A 21,642-nucleotide genomic window follows, 5' to 3' on the forward strand; every position below is an offset into this window, starting at 1 on the left:
GGTGGTGGTGGTGGTGATGATGATGATGATGATGATGATGATGATGAAAACAGATGAGGGAGGAGAAGAGTTGAGGATGAAGCCGAGAAAGCCACTTAAGCTTACTGTACCATGATGTATTCAATGCATACACACGCGTTTGTCTTTACTGTATTGTTATGTCACCACATCATCAACAACGAATCAATGCAAAAGTGAAAAGATCTTATAAGGCCCACACAGCCACGTATCGTGCATAATTCCGACACAAAGCTCTTACCTCCAGACGACTGGTGCCACACAGGTGAATTCGTGCCGTCGTTTGTCTTCTTTTCACAAGCGCTGACAATAGAAATCATTCTCTTACCAGCTTTACTTTTCCGTTGATGGAGATAATCCATATTTCTCATTAGTAGACGAGATCACGCCAGACACGTCTTGCCTTTCTTGATTCAGTTTTCACAAATATTGTTTTGGGGCCATTTGGTTTTGATAGGTCTCCACGAGGAAGAGTTAATGAATTCTTAGATAAGTACGTGGGATCATCGAGTGCTCCATAACAGGTGAATTAATGGTTGTGGTATGTGCTGTTCTGTCTGTTGAAATCTGTATATAAAAGACTCCTTGCTGTCTTTGGTATCAATAGTCTGCGTATCATAACTTCAACAACAACATCAATAACAACTACTCATACGTTTCACCACCACTCCGGACGGCGGCTCGCGGGCTTGTTCATAATCATAATCACAAATCATCTCATATCATTCTAAATACGGCCCACCTGTGTTATATGGATAACTTGGGGGGGGGGGGGGGGGGGGGGACGCCGTGGTAGGGTGCTCTTTGGGTGCGTTAGGGCGTTGGCGGTTTGGGCCGGTAGGGATGCCTGGTAGGAGGCCTCTCCCCCCCCCCCCCCGGAACGCCCCCCCCCCCGTGGAAATCCGGACTAACCGGAATGGGCCACCCGCTTGTTGGAGCGCCGGACCGACTAGGGCGCGAGGCTCCCCCCTTTGCGAATCCTTGATCCTCTAGGGCCTAAGTTGATTTAATTAATTTAAATTAAACTAATTTATTAGATTATTTGTATAATATATTTATTTTGAACAGCCCGATTGAAAAATAATTTTACTATGCACCTACTAATTTATATATTAAAAGAATAGTATGATATAGTTTAATTGGTGCGACTATTATTAATTCAAAATATAAGATTTAAGGTAATGGTAGCTCCCGATTTGTTATCTTTTTTTCTTTTTTAAGTGGTCATACCACATTTCTAAATTATCCCCTACATTTCCTCCTTCCATCTCCCCCCCCCCCCCCCCCCCCCCCCCCGCCCCGGAGGTGGTCACTGGCGATGTCAGAGGCTAGATCCGGGGCGGGCGTGCCTGAACCCTTGTGGATAGGGGCACGTAAATAGAGTTGCCTGTTGCCCGTAGTCTGCGTAGCGACAATGCCCCAGAGAGTGAGGGTGTGTGTGTGTGTGTGTGTGAGAGAGAGAGAGAGAGAGAGAGAGAGAGAGAGAGAGAGAGAGAGAGAGAGAGAGAGAGAGAGAGAGAGAGAGAGTTATACAACTCCTACGACCGATTAGTTGGCCAACTCCATCGTGCCAGTTGATAGTTTGAGAATAGCATAACAACGCCGTAGTGGTCGGTTTAGGATCGATCCCCATCATAGAGACTGAGAGGAAACCCGCAATATAAGCTATTCCCTCCAAAAAGCAACAAGGGATCTTGTAAATGTACTTTTCCATAAACAAGACAGTGCATACCCCGACCTAAGGTGGTCCTGTCGTGGTGCATTGATGGGGCCCCACCTTCCCCTCGATCCTTTGACGCATTGCACCTCAAGAGATCTCTCTACCACTGAGCTACACCCCGCCCTAGACAGAACGCTGGGTATTAACCAAAGTTTGCATTCAATCAGGTTTTAGATTGCTGTGTGCGAACGTGAACATGTGGCTTTAAATGCGCCGTATACACACGACAAAACCCACAGTTAATCAAGCCAAGTCAACAATAGAAATCAAAATCCCCACAAAGCATCTTAAAAAGTCATTAAATACGGTGAAACGTCGTTAAATCGTCGAATTGCTGGTGTATTTGCTTTGGCAATAAGAAAACCTTCTTCTTTATGTGCCTATTGTAGTTCTAGAATCTAAAATGGTTAGTAAGAAAACCAGTCTATACTGTCTTTGTATTATAATGTCCTTGTAGGATAATGCTAGTCTCAGACTACCAACTGCCAGCAGAAAGTTGGCCAACTTGACGGTTGTGTTGTAATTTCCGTAACTCCCGACTTACAACGGGTGCGCTCAGATTAACAACTAATTGGTTATACGACGAGAATCGAGTTGTAAGAGCGCTCAGACTAGCAACTGCACAGTCGTAGAAGTCGTGACAACAGAAAGGGGCTTAACTTTCTGTTGGCAGTTGGTAGTCTAAGCCTAACATAAGAAAAAAGGCTATATTTGATTAGCTCGGGATCATAACTATCGAGTGGGGATGGGCAATTTCCATGAAAAAAAAGACGAAACAAAAACAAAAGCCCTCCTTTCTTGTCCATCTCGAAAAAGACATACATTATTGTTCCCTGATTTTTGTTTTATTACGCCGCCCCCACTTTCCAAAAAATTTATTATAAGGAATGTAATTTGACAAGGGGCGGGAAGTAGCCCAATGGTAAAGCGCCCGCTCGATGCGCGTTCGGTCTGGGATCGATCCCCGTCGGTGGGCCCATTGGGCTATTTCTCGTTCCAGCCAGTACACCACGACTGGTATATCAAAGGCCGTGGTATGTACTACCCTGTCTTTAGGATGGTGCATATAAAAGATCCCTTACTGCTAATCGAAAAGAGTAGCCCATGAAGTGGCGACAGCGGGTTTCCTCTCTCAATATCTGTGTGGTTTTTAACCATATGTCTGACGCCATATAACTGTAAAATAAAATGCCTTGAGTGCGTCGTTAAAAAAAAACATTTCCTTCCTGTAAATTGACAATGTACATTTTCAAATCCGATGACACTGTGTATATATTGTGGGACATGTCAATTTCTACTGTGACGTATACTGGGGATAATAAAATAGTTAACCAGTCTTTGTTTCCAATCGTCTAGAGACAAATGAAAGCTATTTACGTGGGATACAAACCTGATAGGCCTAATAACTGACATCGCGTTTATTATTATGTTTATTACCATGATGCCTTTGTGCTTGTACTCTTAAAAATGGGTTTATGTTCGATATTATAAATTGTACATAGTTTTATCAGGATTAGTGGCGGGACGTAGCCCTGGTTGATGCGTGGTCGGTGTTGGATCAATCCCCATCGGTGGGCCCATTGGGCTATTTCTCGTTTCTCGTTCCAGTTAGTGTACCACGACTGGTATATCTAAGGTATATCTAAAAAAAACAAAATTGTATTTGTATTTGTTGTTATTTTAAAGATGCATGAAGAAACTGTCTGTTCTGTATTGTTGTGATACTTATATAAAAACGCTATAAGAATACACAATTTAATGAACAATTACCCCACTTCTAAAATATCTGCCAAATACAAAAATGGAAATGGACCAAGAAGAGTGCGGACATGTTATTGTTAACTAGTTTATCAGTATGCACTACCTGCTTACCGGAAATAGTACGTGAAGGGCACATTATTACATTTTCAGTTAATATAATTATTGTCTTACTCTAGCTGTCAGGATATTGCTTTGTTTTGTTGGGGGGGGGGGGGGGGGGGGGGGGGGGGGGGGGGGGGGGGGGGGGTTGAAAAAACATTACCTTCGCTAAAGAGAATAAAGACTAAAGGGAAAGGAACTGTCATGTCAGCACATTATAAAAATACGGATATTTAGTGTCTAAATAATGAGTTTAGTGAATGAGAGAAGAAACCCGTTGTCATCACAAAACAGGCTATTTGTTTTACGTGCACTTTACAACGGTTTTTGATATACCAGTCGCGAGGCACTGGTTAGGACCGGCGGGGATCGGGGTTGGGGGGGGGGGGGGGGGGGGGCGGTATTTAGCTCAGTCGGTTGAGTGTTCATCTGAGGTGCTTGCGTCGCAGGATCGAACCACCTCGGCGGATTCATTTAGCTAATTGGGTTATCTCGTTCAAACCAGTGCACCACAACTGGTCAAAAGCCGTGATATGTACGTTCTTGTCCGTGGGAAAATGCATATAAAATATCCCTTGCCACTAATGGAAAAATGTAACGGGTTTCCTCTCTAAGACTGTATATCAGAACTGTCAAATGTTTGACATCCAATAGCCGATGATTAATTAATCAATGTGCTCCAGAGGTGTCGTTAAACAAAACAAACTTTAATTGGTTGGGACGGGAAATACAACAACCCAGAGTGACTTTTAACGGCCGTGGGGCACTGGCCAACCCCACACACGCCAACCACACTTCTTCCCCCTACTCCCTTCCATCTTTTATGTTTGCTCGTCTCCCCATAACACAACTCATAACCAGTGTGGGTACCCCCCCCCCCCCCCACACCCCCATCTGAGTTCTCCCCCAATATAAAATTCGTATTAGGCCAATACTCGGTGAAATGGTGTCGTTAAACACAACAAACGTTACCTATCAGACGTAAGACAGTAACAACTAACCACTAACTCACTGTCGTAGACAGACAGACAGACCAGATTGCTGAGGTTTTGCGCAGGACAGCGTACTTTAACCTAAAAAAAAAACCCTGAAGAATACGAGTACTTCATGATACCAACCACTGTCCTGAACAGACAGCCCAGATAGCTGAAGCGTGTGTGTGTGTGTGTGTGTGTGTGTGTGTGTGTGTGTGTGTGTGTGTCCAGAACAGCGTGCGTGAACCTTAATTGGATGTAAGTAAGAAAATAGATATAAACTCTTACAACAACAACATGCGACACAAAACACTTGTGGAAATCCCTGGACTCGGTCGAGTCGCTGTCGGAAGATGCGAAGTGTATCTCGACCCGGTCGCGTCCTTGTCTTAATCGATTTAAGTTGTACTTAAAACAACGGCTTATCATCTTACTAATGCTCGGCGCACACCTACCAATTAACACCGACTCGACTGTAGAGTCGGCTGTGGCCTGAACACAGTGGACTGAATACTCAAAGAACTACGAGACACAGGTTATCTTGCACGAGTGAATTGAGGTTGTCCTTCCCGAGCCTTTGGCGGTATTGCCGAGTAGCGAGTTGGGTATTCTATTTATTACCTATTATCAATCTTTATTATTTATGGAAGATTTTCAACCGATACTGTTGTTTGCAAGTTGAAAACATTCTTGAGACAGTGTTGCGTCATAGCTGTGACGTACGTATCGCTGATGACGTAAGTTAGTCGTTGACATGACTGCCACCATGGAAACTATTCGTACACTAATTAATCACTGATTATGACGGAAGAAATGTTGTTGTTTTTTGTTTCCCTAGGGAAAGATAATTTGTCTTTCTCTCTGCCTTTTGGATGGATAATAATAGACGGGACTGTCGCGTCTTTTTCCTGCATACACCTACAGCTTAACGCCAACGCGCCTATCGAGTCGGCGTTAATCGGCATAAGCGTACGAGACAGGGGTGGGTTGAGGAGGGAGGGAGAGTAACTGCCCCCCGCATGGGCGGATCCAAGGGGGGGGGGGGGGGACCAGGGGGACGCGTCCCCCCAAAAAATTGTTCAAGTGCCCTCAAAATGTCCAAGTGCCCTTTTTGTTTGTAGAATTTTTTTTTTTTTAAGTAAACAATAATTATATTGTAGATAAATGAAATCAAGATTTTCGTGTACATGCGCAAGCTTGCAGATATGTGTCTGTGTTATTGAGTCTCAATGGGGCCCCATTGAGGTTCTAACGCGAGTGACGCCAATTTACTTCATTATGGCTAGTATATTATGACGTAGAACTGTAGGAATTCATATTAATTGTAAATATCAAAACTTGTAGTAAGGTGCCCTTTTGACGAGTCAATGTGCCCTTCTTTTTTGGTCCCCCCCTAAAAATATTTCCTGGATCCGCCCATGCCCCCTAGTGCTGGAGAAAATCCTAAAATTCTGGCAAAAATTATAGAGATATACGGGCAAAATGAGGTAGCCCGACACGTTTTCACCATGTATTTCCATCATTCTAATATAACCACAATATTAGTTGTAATCCATGTGAAAATGCGTAATGATTCGTATGCAACCCTATATAACCGTTTGGCAGTAACGCTAATATAAATAAATGGTGTTATCCAGATCCGGACATTTTCATTTAATTCGGGCAAAAATCAGCCTGCACCCCCCCCCCCCCCCACACACACCCTGCCGCCCCTTCCCCCCAAAAAAACAAAAACAAAAAGTGAATAAAAATTAAAATTGGGAGCCCGTATTCCTAATCAGTAGGTGTATGCCAATTATTAAGCAGACGCATAAAGCAGAACCAATATTCCAAATAGCGTGCGTCCATTAAGCCTTTACGTATTACTAAAGTGGACGTATGGAACGGAACAGAACTAAGATTGTAACGAGTGTGAGTCCAATATTGTCTTTACATACTATTGAAGTGGACACGGGGTTTCACAGAACTTATCTTTTCAATTAGTGTGCGTGTTTACAAAGAAAATGCTTCAAGGTGAAGGTCGATGTCAATTATTTCACGTGCTAATTAGTATAATCTCCAGTCATGAAGAGTCTGCGCATGCTCTGAAGAAAATTAGGACAGCAGAAATAGTTTAATAAAGAAAATAATAATACAAATAAAAAGAAGAAATATTTATTTAATGACCTTTGAGATGTATATTTGTGTTAATCAAAGGCATATTAATTACGAGTCTTGATCTGTAGTTTATATAATGAGGAAAGAAAGTTTCTGCCAACAGTATGTGCTTCTGTGTTTTCATTAGCAGCAAGGCTTCTATTAAACAGGAACAAGCGTGAGAGAGAGACAGAGAGAGACAGACAGAGAGACAGAGACAGACACACAGACAGAGAGAGGGAGAGAGACAGAGAGACAGAGACAGACAGACAGACTGTGCTGTCTGTCTTGGACAGTAGATTAGTAGAGAGAGAGACAGACAGACAGACAGAGACAGACACACAGACAGAGAGAGGGAGAGAGAGACAGAGAGAGAGAGAGACAGAGACAGACACAGACACACAGAGACAGACACACAGACAGAGAGAAGGGCGAGAGACAGAGGGAGGGAGAGAGAGACAGAGAGACAGACAGACAGAGACAGACACACATACAGAGAGAGGGAGAGAGAGACAGAGGGAGAGAGAGCGAGAGAGAGAGAGAGAGAGAGAAAGAGGGAGGAAAGCGTGAGAGAAAGATAGAGATACAGAGACAGACAGAGAGAGAGAGAGATAGACAGACAGGGGGAGAGAGAGACAGAGACAGACAGACAGACTGTGCTGTCTGTCTTGGACAGTAGATTAGTAGAGAGAGAGAGAGACAGAGACCGACAGACAGACAGAGACAGACACACAGACAGAGAGAGGGAGAGAGAGACAGAGAGAGAGACAGAGAGAGAGAGAGACAGACACACAGAGACAGACACACAGACAGAGAGGAGGGGCGAGAGACAGAGGGAGGGAGAGAGCGAGAGAGAGAGAGACAGACAGACAGAGACAGACACACATACAGAGAGAGAGGGAGAGAGAGACAGAGGGAGAGAGAGAGAGAGAGAGAGAGGAGAGAGAGAGAGAGAGAGAGAGAGAGAGAGAGAAAGATAGAGGGAGGAAAGCGTGAGAGAAAGATAGAGATACAGAGACAGACAGAGAGAGAGAGAGAGAGAGACAGACAGACAGACAGACAGACAGACAGACAGACAGACAGGCAGACAGACAGACAGATAGACAGACAGACAGAAACAGAAAGAGACACACACAGAGAGAAAATGTGAGAATGTATTATGCTCGCCAGAGACACCACTGGAGCACATTGATTTATTAATCATCGGCTATTATGTCAAACATTTGGTACAGTTACTGATCGACATTAGAAACCCTCTGATTAAAACTCAGTGCATGGGTTGTTTGTCTGTGTTCATTGCAGTGTCATAGCTTAAAATCACTAATAGACCACCAGGTTACACTACTAATGGAACAATGTAGCAGGTTTCTCTCTAAGACTTAATGTCAGAATTACCAAATGGTTGACATCCAATAGCCGAAATATTGCATATCAGACAGGCGCTCTACCACCAGACTAATTCCTTTCAAATCTAGAAGACATTAGTCAAACATATCGACATTTTGTCTGACAACGCGGTCAGCCTGTTGACCCTAATACACTGCGGTGATATATCACTGTTCCTTGACTGTTAGGTCACGTCTCTGAAGAGATATAGACTTTGGTGATTTACACCATTCACAAAGATGTTGATCACAAAATTACACTGAACATTTCCGTATATTTATATCTATCCCATTGACCAAGACAGGTAATAGGAAGTAGCAAGTGACGGATGTCACGCTTAAAACCGCGCATGCTCATTCTGGTAGCATTATACGCCAAATAACATCCGGCTGCCATTGTTGATAAATGTGAAACTGTTTTACGTCCAAACAGATTTGTTTTGTCTAAATAATTAATGTCAGTAATTTTATTTCATACAGTACCACTGGGTCAAGTATCATTGTGTATGACACAGCTGAAGTACTCCGTACTTTCATCGGTTAATACTGTGTAGTGGCGGGGAGGGTTATAGTATTCATATTTATAGGTGATCATTTGATCGATATATTGCATATAGTATTTTTAGCCACACAATTTAACATTGTCGCTTGTGGGATAGTATTTGGTACAGAACAACCTGCTGGCACTTGCTGAGCAAATATCCCATACGTTATAGTTATTGTTCAACATGTGGCATCAATCACTTGGTTAATATTACATTTCCCGGCTATACACGTCCTTTCTGAGTTATTTGTTTCTCTCTTTTCGCTGTATTTCACCAATGGAAATTTCCCTTTTAGTTCAGTTGGAAGAGCGCTTGACTCCTAGGATGTAGAGGGCCAGGGATTCGAATCTCCCTAAGAGAAGGAAATGTTTTATTTAACGACGCATTCAACACATTTTATGTGCGGTTATATTTGGCGTCGGACATACGGTTAAGGACCACACAGATATTGGGAGAGGAAACCCGCTGTCGACACTTCATGGGCTACTCTTTTCGATTAGTAGCAAGGGATCTTTTATATGCACCATCACACACAGGACAGATCATGCCACGGTCTTTGTTACACTAGTTGTGGAGCACAGGCTGGAACGAGAAATAGCCCACTGGGCTCACCGACGGGAATCGATCCTAGATCGACCGCCCATCAGGCGAGCGCTGTAGCACTGAGCTACGTCCCGCCCCTCCAGATGGAGACTGACTTATCTGTTACTTACTGTCCGTCTCTCTATTGCTTTGTGTCCATCTGTGGGCTGAATGTAGCTCGATTATTGGAATATCAAAAGCCAAGGTATGTGCTGTCCTGTCTGTGGGAAGATTCATATGATAGATTCCTTCCTGCTACCCTGAAGAACTATAATACGTATGTGGCGTTATTCGGTTTTACTATATAATCCAGGTGTCGAAGTAATCATGTTAGATATCACTAATTGGCATCGTCTAGTTCCCACCCCACCCTCCCATATCTCTCTCTCTCTCTCTCTCTCTCTCTCTCTCTCTCTCTCTCTCTCTCTCTCTCTCTCTCTCTCTCTCTCTCTCTCTCTCTCTCTCTCAATCTATCCCATCTCCCTCCCTTCTCTCACTCTCTATATCGCGCTTTCTGTCTTCCTCTGACTGTATCTGTATCTGTCTGTCTGTCTGTCTGTCTCTCTCTCTCTCTCTCTCTCTCTCTCTCTCTCTCTCTCTCTCTCTCTCTCTCTCTCTCTCTCTCTCTCTCTCTCTCTCGCATGCACGCACGCACACACACACACACACACACACACACAACACACACACACACACACACACACACACACATGTCGTATATATTTCGTTTTGATGTTCCGTTATACAAGCTTCATTTAAACTTCTCTAATCTGCACCATCAAGAGAGCGATAGCTGGTGTTAACTGGATCTACCAGTAGGTAGAGCCGTCTCTTGTGCTACATTTGTCCGCTATAGCAGTCTTCAGGGAAATCTCTGTCGCAGATGACGATCGCTAATTTCTCTTAATTCCGCATACGCGAAAAGATTGTCGCTTTTCTGTGTTAATGGTATCAGATGCTGGCGACAGACGTTTTGTCAACCCACATATAGTTGGAATTAGTTATGGTACCGTACTCAAATAGGTTAGAACATTTTCGTAGCAATAAATATTCGTCAATACACGCAAAGCTGCAACCAAAGTTAAAGTTTGTTTTGTTTAACGAAACCACTAGAGCATATTGATTTATTAAAATATCAGCTATTGGATGTGGAATTCTGATATAGAGTCTTAGAGAGGAAGCCCGCTACATTTTTCATTAGTAGCCAGTGATCTTTCCATGTACCATCCCAAAAACAGACTTGCACATAGCACGGCCTTTGACATACCAGTTATTTTAGCGATGAATAAAATAAAATAATAAATGAATTCTTAAAGGTATTTCACTTTCAAAACCAGGGTGTTGTGAAAACATCCCGTTATGTATTCAGTGTTCCACTTTCTCCCCTTCATATATTGAGGAAGGTTTTTAAGGCGACGAGTATAGTCATAAGTCGTAGCTACTCTAGTACGAATCACTCGTGTCGTGTGGCGGCGCCTTTAGTCCTGAAGAGATATTATCCGGGGGAATAATGTCCTAGAATCGTAATGTTTTTTGGCAGATAACGTGTATATAGTAGTTTTAGTCACATATGTTCAGGTTGTCGCCTATGAGATTTTATTTGGTGTAGCCCAGCCTATAGCACATAATTAATCAGTATATAATTTTAAATGTGTGTGAACTTTGTCATTTAATTTAATTATGCTATACTATGCTGATTAAATAATTAGCTCTCGCTCGGTCATGCAAGTTCATAATCATTACTGTGACCTTGGTAATAACCACTGTACATTGTTCAGAATTGAGTTTGAATAAAAGTTAGCATTGAAGAAAAAGGAGGCTTTGGCCTATAATTCATATTTCAAAGATTTTATTAATGTATTTGTTTAATTGAAAATAGTAGCCTGTAGGGCACAGACTACAATCTAAACTAGTCAGTTGTCGCAGTACGTTAGTCGGCGTAGTGTGTTTATTTTTAGCATCACGGGCGCTGGTTTCGCCAATACCTAATTTCCGGCTACTTTACAAAATCTATATCAAGGTCAAATTGAATAAAAGGCAAGACATGTCATCATTGGCCACCATGGTGTAGTGGTTAAGCAATTGGCTGATAGCTACTGGGTTCCCCTCCCGGTACCGGCTCCCACCAGAGCGAATTTAAGGACTAAGTATGTAGGTGTAAGGCCACTACACACTCCTCTCTCTCTCTCTCTCTCTCTCTCTCTCTCTCTCTCTCTCTCTCTCTCTCTCTCTCTCTCTCTCTCTCTCTCTCTCTCTAACTACTAATCTACTGTCCAAGACAGACAGCACAGATAGCTGAGGTGTGTGTGCCCAGGACAGCGTACTTGAACCTTATATGGATATAAGAACAAAAATAATTTTAAATGCATGGATGGATGGATGGATGGATGGACTAATACTGCGAATTCCAGATAGCTGAGATGTATGTGCCCAGGACAGCGTGCTTGAACCTTACTTATTTGTTTCTCTCACTGAACAACTGGAACTTTAATTTAATTTATCCTCTTTTACTCGGTTATCTGCATTTACTAAAATGTATTTTAAAATCAGTAGTTATTAACAATACAGAAACAAACAAGACGAAAGAAAGAACAACGAAAACAACGTGGGGAGCGGGGGTGGTGGGGGGGTAGGGCATAAACATTACGCACGATATTACTCACTTAGTAATCTAATAAAATAAAATGAAATATGTTCCACATGTTTTGGGGTTTTTTATTCTGTATTAAATTCCACAGCATAACCAAAGAACAAAACAAAGTGTCGAGTAACTTACAAAAACCCCACGTATCTTACAAGGAAGGAAGGAAGGAAAGAAGGAAGGAAGGAAGGAAGGAAGGAAGCGTATTTCATTTAACGACGCCACTCCACACATTTTTAATTAGGGTTGCGGACCACACAAGAAATGAAAGAGAAAACCCGCTGCCGTCACTCAATTGGCTACTCCTTCCTATTTCTTTTTTTTTCTTTTTTTTTTTCGTTTCAACTTATTTTCGTGCTTAAGGTTCAAGCACGCTGTCCTGGGCACACACCTCAGCTATCTGGACTGTCTGTCCAGGACAGAGGGTTAGTTGTTAGTTGTTAGTGAGAAGGAAGAGGGATGTAGTGGTCTTACACCTACCCACTGAGTCGTTAAAACTCGCTCTGGGTGGGAGCCGGTGCTGATTAGCCTGCAAAGGATCTGTTATATGCGGCATTGCGCAGACACGATAATACATATCAAGGCCTTTTGTTCACCATCTGTGGAACACTGTGGGTGTGGGTAATTTTTGGCATGCTTTCATCAGAGGACCGTCCAAGCACGTCTGTCGTGGGCACAACCTCAGACTTGGCCAGAGAGTTGTCAATGGCAGGTGTGGAACACTGGCAAGCTAGAGATTTCAAAGAATGATTGATCATAATGGTTGTAAATACAAAAAAGTGTTGAGGACGATAGCAGCCCATGCTGGTTAATAGTTGTTTAGACAATCGACGTAAGCTGAATCTCGGGGGACGGGGTAGGGGATGGGGCGAGCGGTTCCACGTGTATGAAATGCATTAAATGTTATTCTGCTAATACACTGTAGGTAATGTCCTTTTGTCTTTGAACCAGAGAGAAGATGGACAATGATAATGAATTGCGTTGAGAGCATGTGTGGTTTTCCCACTCAACTAAATGTCTGGATGCACCCATGTTGTTGTTGTTGTTTATACTTATTTTCGTGCTTATATCCAATTAAGGTTCAAGCACGCTGTACTTGGCACACATATCGGCTATCTGGGCTGTCTGTCCAAGAAAGTGGGTTAGTGGTTGGCTTGTTAGTGGTTAGTCAGAGTGACGTCGGTGTAGTGGCCTTACACCTACCCATTGAGTCGTTAAACCCGTTCTGGGTGGGAGCCGGTTCCGGGGTGCGAACCCAGTACCTGCCAAATCATGTCCGATGGCTTAACCGCTACACCAGCGAGGCCGGTGGACCCGTGCACGTTAATAGTTAAACCAGAATGTCTTGATTTAATCACATAACTGCATTTCATTTCAACTTACTTTCGTGCATATATCCAATTAAGTTTCAAGCACGCTGTCCTGGGCACACACCTCAGCTATCTGGGCTGTCTGTCCAGGACAGTGGGTTAGTTGTTAATTGTTAGTGGTTAGCGAGAGAGAAGAGGGTGTAGTGGCCTTACACTTACCCATTGAGTCGTTAAAACTCGCTTTGGGTGGGAGCCGGTATAACACATTATATAGGGGACGAATATATTTGGAGGGGGGCGGCGAGAAATAAATCCGCCGGCTGGGGTTTTTATTTCGAAATAAAATCTCCGGGGCGATTTCATTTCGAAATAGAATCGCAGGTCGGCGATTTTCTAGTGGGGCGGACATATTTCGCGACACCGGTACCGGGCTGCGAACCTTGTACCTACCAGCCTTATGTCCGATGGCTTAACCACGACACCACCGAGGCCGGTAAATGACTGCAATGCCGTTTCCTGTTTTTGACAACAGGTCCTTGACACCTGTTCTTTTTCTTAAAACATTGTTTAAGCATTATAAATAAATCTAGTTACACTCCTAAGACAAACAGTCTTTGTAAACTCTGGCAAATATTGCGCGTTTCTGGTCGTCGTTTGCAGTACCTCAGAGCTATAATATGATTATAAAAATCGCCACGGATGTGTCTCTAAGCGTGAAGTAAACTGCTGTCCAGATCAGAAACGTAAGATGTCTTGTGACGGTGCGGCCTGTAACACGTATAATAGTATAGCGCAGAGGGGGATGGACACTTATTGGTTTAGGAATGATTACTCTGTCGATATTGAGTGAATCTTCTACATATTTCCCTGTCACATCTTAAACCTGTTTCAGACATCTCACCCGTAGATTCAATTACAAGTTCCAGGCGGTCCGAGAGATCGTCCAACTCTGTCTCAATCAGTCTTGGAAAGGAAGGAAAGGAAAAAAGTATCTGTTTAATGGCAAGTGTAGTACATGAGAGAGAGAGAGAGAGAGAGAGAGAGAGAGAGAGAGAGAGAGAGAGAGAGAGAGAGAGAGAGAGAGAGAGAGAGAGAGAGAGAGAGAGAGAGAGAGAGAGAGAGAGAGAGAGAGGGGAAAGAGCGGGAGAGAAGGGGACAGAGATAGAGAGAGGGGGAGAGGGGAGCGGGGGGGGGGGGGGGGCAGAGAGGGAGAGGGACAGACAGTCAAGAGTCGCTGGTTGGGGCAGGATGTTAGTCAAGGAGGATTGATCCTGCAGCTTTTCGCGTCTCAGAGAAATGGCCTACCACTGCTCTACATCCTGACGTCACACTAACGACAAAACAAAACAAAAACCGCAAACAAACAAACAGACAATAAGAAACAAATTAGATTTATTGAGAAGGAATCTGTTTATTTATTGTCCAAGAGTGGCAGTCGTCCTATATCAGTTAGACCTAGGGATGCCGTCCAAGGAAGGAAATATTTTATTTAACGACGCACTCACACATTTTATTTACGGTTATATGGCGTCGGACATATGGTTAAGGATATTGAGCTGTCGCCACTTCATGGGCTACTATTTTTGATTAGCAGCAAGGGATCTTTTATATGCAGGATAGCATATACCACTGCCTTTGATATACCAGTCGTGGTGCACTGGCTGGAACGAGAAATAACCCAATGTGCCCATCGACGGGGCTCGATCCTAAATTAGCCGCGCATCAAGCGAGCGCTTTACCACTGGGCTACGTCCCGCCCTTGCCGTCCAAGAATCAGATTGCAGCGCGAATGAAGATGATTACATAGGACAATGGCTCGGTATTAACATTCATAGAGCTCTGGTATCGTGTTAATGCGTGTTTCATTGCCCCAGGCACATTACCCAATTCTCCAGTGAGGTATTGGGAATAAATATCAACTTGTAAATGTTTGTATAGTGATTAATGGTGTTAATCGAATTCTAATGGTTATGATACTAAATCCAGTTCACCATCATCCTCGGGGTTACAGTCAAACCTAATCAGAATAGACACGAATCCCTACGAAATAGTCATGGCCGAATTCAGGCAGACCAAGCAAAATACATCTGCTAGACTGGTTTATGCGCTTCACAGTAAACTAAATGGCTACGCTGGGAACCAATAAAATATTTCGCGAACGTTAGCTGGTTGAACTTAGGGCATGTGTTGCACGCCAAAATAGTTGCAAGTTTAAGAAACATCTCATCTCTTTTTAAATCAGTGGCCAGATATCTCTCAGTCAGCCAGTCAGTCAGTTTCTCAGCTCGCTCGCTCACTCTCTCTCTCTCTCTCTCTCTCTCTCTCTCTCTCTCTCTCTCTCTCTCTCTCTCTCTCTCTCTCTCTCTCTCTCTCTCTGTCTCTGTCTGTCTGTCTGTCTGTCTCTCTCTCTCTCTCTCTCTCTCTCTCTCTCTCTCTCTCTCTCTCTCTCTCTCTCTCTCTCTCTCTCTCTCTCTCTCTCTCTCACACACACACACACACACTTGAAACGTGCTAAGGCGTCATTAAATAGACATTAAGGGTTGGGGTTAGTTGACAACGGATTATTATGTTCTTCTACGGATCATTAAGGATGTACTACGGTTGTTCGATCCGTGATGAATTTTTGAACATGTTAAACATTTTCACGGACATACAAGTACTACTACGATTGATCAGGGATTTAATACGGACAGTTACGGGCCTCTACGGACCACAACGGATTGTCACGAATGATGCCGGATCGTATCCGTGGCTAATCCATAGTCCTGATCCTTGACAGTGTGACCAGGGCTTTACCAGGTTTTTGTCATAACACTAGATGTCGGTTAAAGGACACTTCACTGTATATGGCAATATTCAGCTGAAAGGACGAACATACACGACAGATTTACCTCAGCGGTTTCAAATCGATCTCTCCATTATTATAATGAAACTTAATGCAACATTGTAGCATATCAAAGCCAGCGCACTTTTGTAATAACACTTAAGAGTAGGAATATTTAGAGGGACATTCCTGAGTTTGCTACATTGGAAGATGTTTCCGAAAAATAAAATATTTCTACGATTAAACTTACATATTAAATATATTTTTTCTTGTTTAGGATATCAGTGTCTGTGTCAATGTTTTTCTGGTCGTCTTAATATTTGTGAGTAGCCCAAACTGGATTTTGTCTTCAATTAATTTCGTACGTACGAAAAAATATATTTTAGGAAATAAAATGAAATTTAACCTAGTACAAATAGTAGAACGATCAGAGACACGTTTAATATACAGCCATTAATATTTTGTGCCGAAAAATATATTTGATATGTAATTACAATTGTTAAAAAGTCTATGTTAGTCGATAACATCTTAAAAATTGTAGAAAACTCAGGAATGTCCCTTTAACGAAAGGGTTTAACGACACAACTAGAGTGCACCGATGATTAATCCCCTAGGGGTATTCGATCTTTCTGGGCTAAAAGAGTTTTGTTTTTAACGACATCACTAGAGCACATTGATTTATTAATTATCGACTATTGGATGTCACACATTTGGTAATTCTGACTCGTTGTCATCAATGAGAAAACCCGCTACATTTTTCCTAATGCAGCAAGGGATCTTTTATATGCTCTTTCCCACAGAAGGAAAGCACATACCACGGCCTTTCGCCAGTTGTGGTGCACTGGTTAGAACGAGAAAAACACAATCAGTTGAATGGATCCATCGAGGTGGTTCGATCCCGCAACGAAAACACCTCAAGCGAGCACTCAACCGACTGAGCTAAATCCCCCACCCCTTCCTCCGACTGGGCTAGATCCCCCACCCCTTCACCCGACTGGGCTAGATCCCCCACCCCTTCCCCCGACTGGGCTAGATCCCCCACCCCTTCCCCCGACTGGGCTAGATCCCCCACCCCTTTCCCCGACTGGGCTAGATCCCCCACCCCTTCCCCCGACTGGGCTAGATCCCCCACCCCTCCACCCGACTGGGCTAGATCCCCCACCCCTCCACCCGACTGGGCTAGATCCCCCACCCCTTCCCCCGACTGGGTTAGATCCCCCACCCCTTCCCCCGACTGGGCTAAATCCCCCACCCCTTCCCCCGACTGGGCTAGATCCCCCACCCCTTCCCCCGACTGGGCTAGATCCCCCACCCCTTCCCCCGACTGGGCTAGATCCCCACCCCTTCCCCCGACTGGGCTAGATCCCCCACCCCTTCCCCCGACTGGGCTAGATCCCCCACCCCTTCCCCCGACTGGGCTAGATCCCCCACCCCTCCACCCGACTGGGCTAGATCCCCCACCCCTTCCCCCGACTGGGCTAGATCCCCCACCCCTTCCCCCGACTGGGCTAGATCCCCCACCCCTTCCCCCGACTGGGCTAGATCCCCCACCCCTTCCCCGACTGGGCTAGATCCCCCACCCCTTCCCCGACTGGGCTAAATCCCCCACCCCTTCCCCCGACTGGGCTAGATCCCCCACCCCTTCCCCGACTGGGCTAGATCCCCCACCCCTTCCCCCGACTGGGCTAAATCCCCCACCCCTTCCCCCGACTGGGCTAGATCCCACCCATTATGATTATTTAACAATGTCACAACAGACATTAAAAGAACGGCTATTTGTAAAGGGAATGGGTAATTGTTTAAAGTCAATTCAGCATATTCATTTTAAACTACGGTCTCTAACACGTATTTATTTACACACGTGTTGTTGGTTTATTATATATATATATATATATATTTATATGGGGTTGTTTGGGGGTTTTTTTTTGCGGGGGGGGGGGTTGTGTTTGTTTTGGGGGGAGGGGTCCGACACTTGGTAGAGACAAAGAGAAAAAAGCACACTGACGCTACGCAGGCTACTGCTATCGATAAAGCAGCAAAACGTCTTTTATGCCCTTCTCTATAAACATAACAATACACACAACCGGGTGGGATACTGATTGTGATTAAGGGGGAGAGGGGGGGGGGGGGGGGGCGATCGATTCAGTGGTCCATCGCATCTTAAACGAAAGCTCTACCACTGAGCTATATTCCACCCCTCCCCGCCTCGCGCCGCCTCGCCTAGACCGAATATTTTTGTCTCTGTAAAGCTTTATTTCATGTTTTATATTTATTTCTTAATAATATTTTTATTTATATTCAATGGCTTTTGCAGTCCCCGTCCCGTCACGAACAGGCGTACGGGGGTGGGGGTGGGGGGGGGGGGGGGGGGGGGGGGGGGGCAGGCAAGCTAACTTTTGCCCGAATTAAACGAATATGCCCGAATCTGCATAACAACATTTATTCATATTAGCATTGCTACCAAACAACTATATAGAGTTGCAAACGAATCACTTTGCATTTTTATATGGATTATATTTGAGGGTAGAATGATGGAAAAACGTCTCTGGTTAGCACATTTTGCCCGAATATCCGTATAATGTTTGCCCTAATTTGAGGTTTTGCTCCAACACCATAGGGGACCCCCCCCCCCCCCCCGTCCCCGTCTCGTACGCTTATGCCGTTCAGCTCCTCTCCGCATCACACCATCCCGTTCTGTTCCGTACCGCACCACCCCGCACCACCCCGCACCACCCCAACGCCGCCCCGCTCCAGGGGAACAATTCATTGCCCATCTGTACGACTGGCCGACTGTTGCATTGTTTGGACTTGATTATGAATCATCCGCAAGGCTCAGTGGGTAGGTGTAAACCACTTGCACCGACCAGTGATCCATAACTGGTTCAACAAAGGCCATGGTTTGTGCTATCCTGCCTGTGGGAAGCGCAAATAAAATATCCCTTGCTGCCTGTCGTAAAAGAGTAGCCTATGTGGCGACAGCGGGTTTCCTCTAAATAAAATAGTGTCAGAATGGCCATATGTTTGACGTCCAATAGCCGATGATAAGATACAAAATCAATGTGCTCTAGTGGCGTCGTTAAATATAACAAACGTAACTTTTGATTATGAATCAAAGCTCAATCAATCAGTTTCTTCTCGAATCCAGCGTATTCCGTTGACTTTCATTTCTCTTCAGTTAGCAAGTCAAATGCAATGTTTATGTACTCGGCGAGAAATGCGAACGGCAATTGACCCGCTCTACCGGAACATTATTCATTTATCGATTCCTTTTGTCTTCCTGATGGTTGTATTTTTACAGATGCTTAACCATTTGAAATTAAAAGTCAAATGCAGTGTTTACGTTCTCGGTGAGAAATTACTTTTATTAATGTATAAAGCCGTTAACCTTTTTTAAGAGTATATGAAAGATTTTTGTTTGTTTGTATTTGATTTTGGTTAATGTGTACGTTTTATTCTTGTTTTTTTTATTGTTTTTTGTTTTTTTATCGACGCAACTAGAACACATTGATTAATAATGAATAATCGTCTGTTGAAGAATGTTAAACATTTGATAATCCCGACGCAGTGTTCAAAGGAAACCCGTAACATTTTCACATTAGTAGCAAAGTATTTTCAACGGAACTCTCTCGCGAAGCCAAAGGTTGTGCCCACGACAGGCGTATTTGAAGTTTTCTGATAAAAGTACGCTAAAAATGTCCCATACCATATACACTTTCTACTAGATACGGCTTTAGGTATACCAGTCGCGAGGCAAAATTGGCCGCCATTTGGTTTTTACTAAATTAGGTCATTTTCGGTGGTCCGATATTGTCCTATTTTGGATATGTTATGTAGGGATAACCCCAGAATAAGATTTAAAAAAACAAAAAAACAAATAAACAAATACCAACAAAGCTGTTGCAATTTGTCCGAGGTTCGCCTGTTTTTCAGGATTATCTTCACTGGACTACTGTCTGAAACGAGACAATGCCCACTGTGTTCACCGAAGTAGGCTCGATTCGATTCTACTACCCCCCCCCCCCCCCCCCCCCCCCCAAGCATCTCAGGCGATCTCTCTACCTTCTGAGCTAGACACCGCTCCCACACACACACCTGAAAATGTAGCAGTTGTAGAGATGCCGATTTGTACTACCATCCGAAACAACTGAACATCATCCCAACCATATGGGTTGAAATTCTTCGTTTCTTCTGTCAACATCGTAAGCTAATGTTTGGTTAATAGATTTCTTTTCGCCTGAAACGTTCTGTATATCAGTGCAGGTTCTTATTTGTTGGAAGGGAAGGGAACTCTTTTAACGTGCCCATATCCCGGAGGTTCAGACACGCCCACCCCGGATCTAATCTCTGTGGCCAATTCCGGGGCTCTTGTTTGATGTATTAATCGTTGCACACGCCATGTATTTATTACAGAGCTGACAGCGTACGTCGGAACCGTACTTTAATTGGGTTGCTCCTACCTGTTAACTGTTTCAGTTCTAAAGCGTGCGGAAAATAGTCTTTTCGTAATTAATACCAGACGTACGGCGTTCTTTGATCATGTAGGGGCGGGGTGTTGCCCAGTGGTAAAGCGCTGGTGTATTAAATGCCGTGGTATGTGCTATACTGTCTGTGGGATGGTGCATATAAAATATCACTTGCTACTAATGAAAAATTCCTGTCCTGGACGGAGAAGCCGGCTTAGGCCGACACTTGCCACCATGATAGGCGTGCGCTACAACAGCTTGCTCTGAATATGAACGTTAAACCCTATGACCTGACCTGACCTAATGTTCAAATGTTTGACATCCAATAGCCGATGATTAACAAATCGTTGTCCTCTAGTGGTGTCATTAAACAAAACAATTTTTCTCTGATAATGCTGATCTACTAGAAAGAAAATGAGTCTGGTTTTCCAAACGTATTCTTCACGATCGATAATAGTTTGTATGTGTAACAAAATATATAATTTTTAAAATTCTGAATGGCGTATTTGGTTTAAGGCATAAACTATTAATTTAAATTATGAATTATTCATTGTAATATTAATGGAATATGTTTTATAATAATATTTAGTATGTGTGGTGGCTTTAAATACTTTATTTTTCATGCAATACTGGTGTACTTCAAGGAGAACATTTGTCACCTTTTCTATTTTCATTAAACCTAAATAAAAAAAAATAAAAACTGTTTCACCTACAGAAAACACAAAGAGCCACCGTGTTCAATCGCTAACAAATGATACTCGAAAAACATCTTAAACTGTTTGCGTCATTATATCCTGTACTATTAATTTGATATTTTTGTCAAATACAGTATATATTTATATCTGTTTAGAATTGTAAAACAGGTTATGGGCGGTAGTTCTCCAATAGACGGCTTATGAAACTAGTGTCCTGTGTGAAGTGAGTGAAGTCCTGTAGACGAAGCACTTAACAGCGATTCGTGGGGAAATCAAACCGTTGCCAATACCCTTTGGAATTGTAAAACAGGTCATGGGCGGTAGTTCTCCAATAGACGGCTTATGAAACTAGTGTCCTGTGTGAAGTGAGTGAAGTCCTGTAGACGAAGCACCTAACAGCGATTCGTGGGGAAATCAAACCGTTGCCAATACCCTTTGGAATTGTAAAACAGGATATTGGCGGTAGTTCTCCAAATAGACGGCTTATGA

General features: G+C 43.5%; 1 protein-coding gene across 1 annotated transcript in view; it reads left to right on the forward strand.

Moving 5' to 3' along the window:
• Positions 1 to 21,642, forward strand: part of LOC121388855 (ras-related protein Rap1-like) — a 107,852-nt gene that overhangs the window by 61,638 nt on the left and 24,572 nt on the right. The window lies entirely within an intron of this gene.

The sequence above is a fragment of the Gigantopelta aegis genome, chromosome 14, assembly GCF_016097555.1.
Source record: "Gigantopelta aegis isolate Gae_Host chromosome 14, Gae_host_genome, whole genome shotgun sequence".
NCBI classification, from domain to species: Eukaryota; Metazoa; Mollusca; class Gastropoda; order Neomphalida; family Peltospiridae; genus Gigantopelta; species Gigantopelta aegis.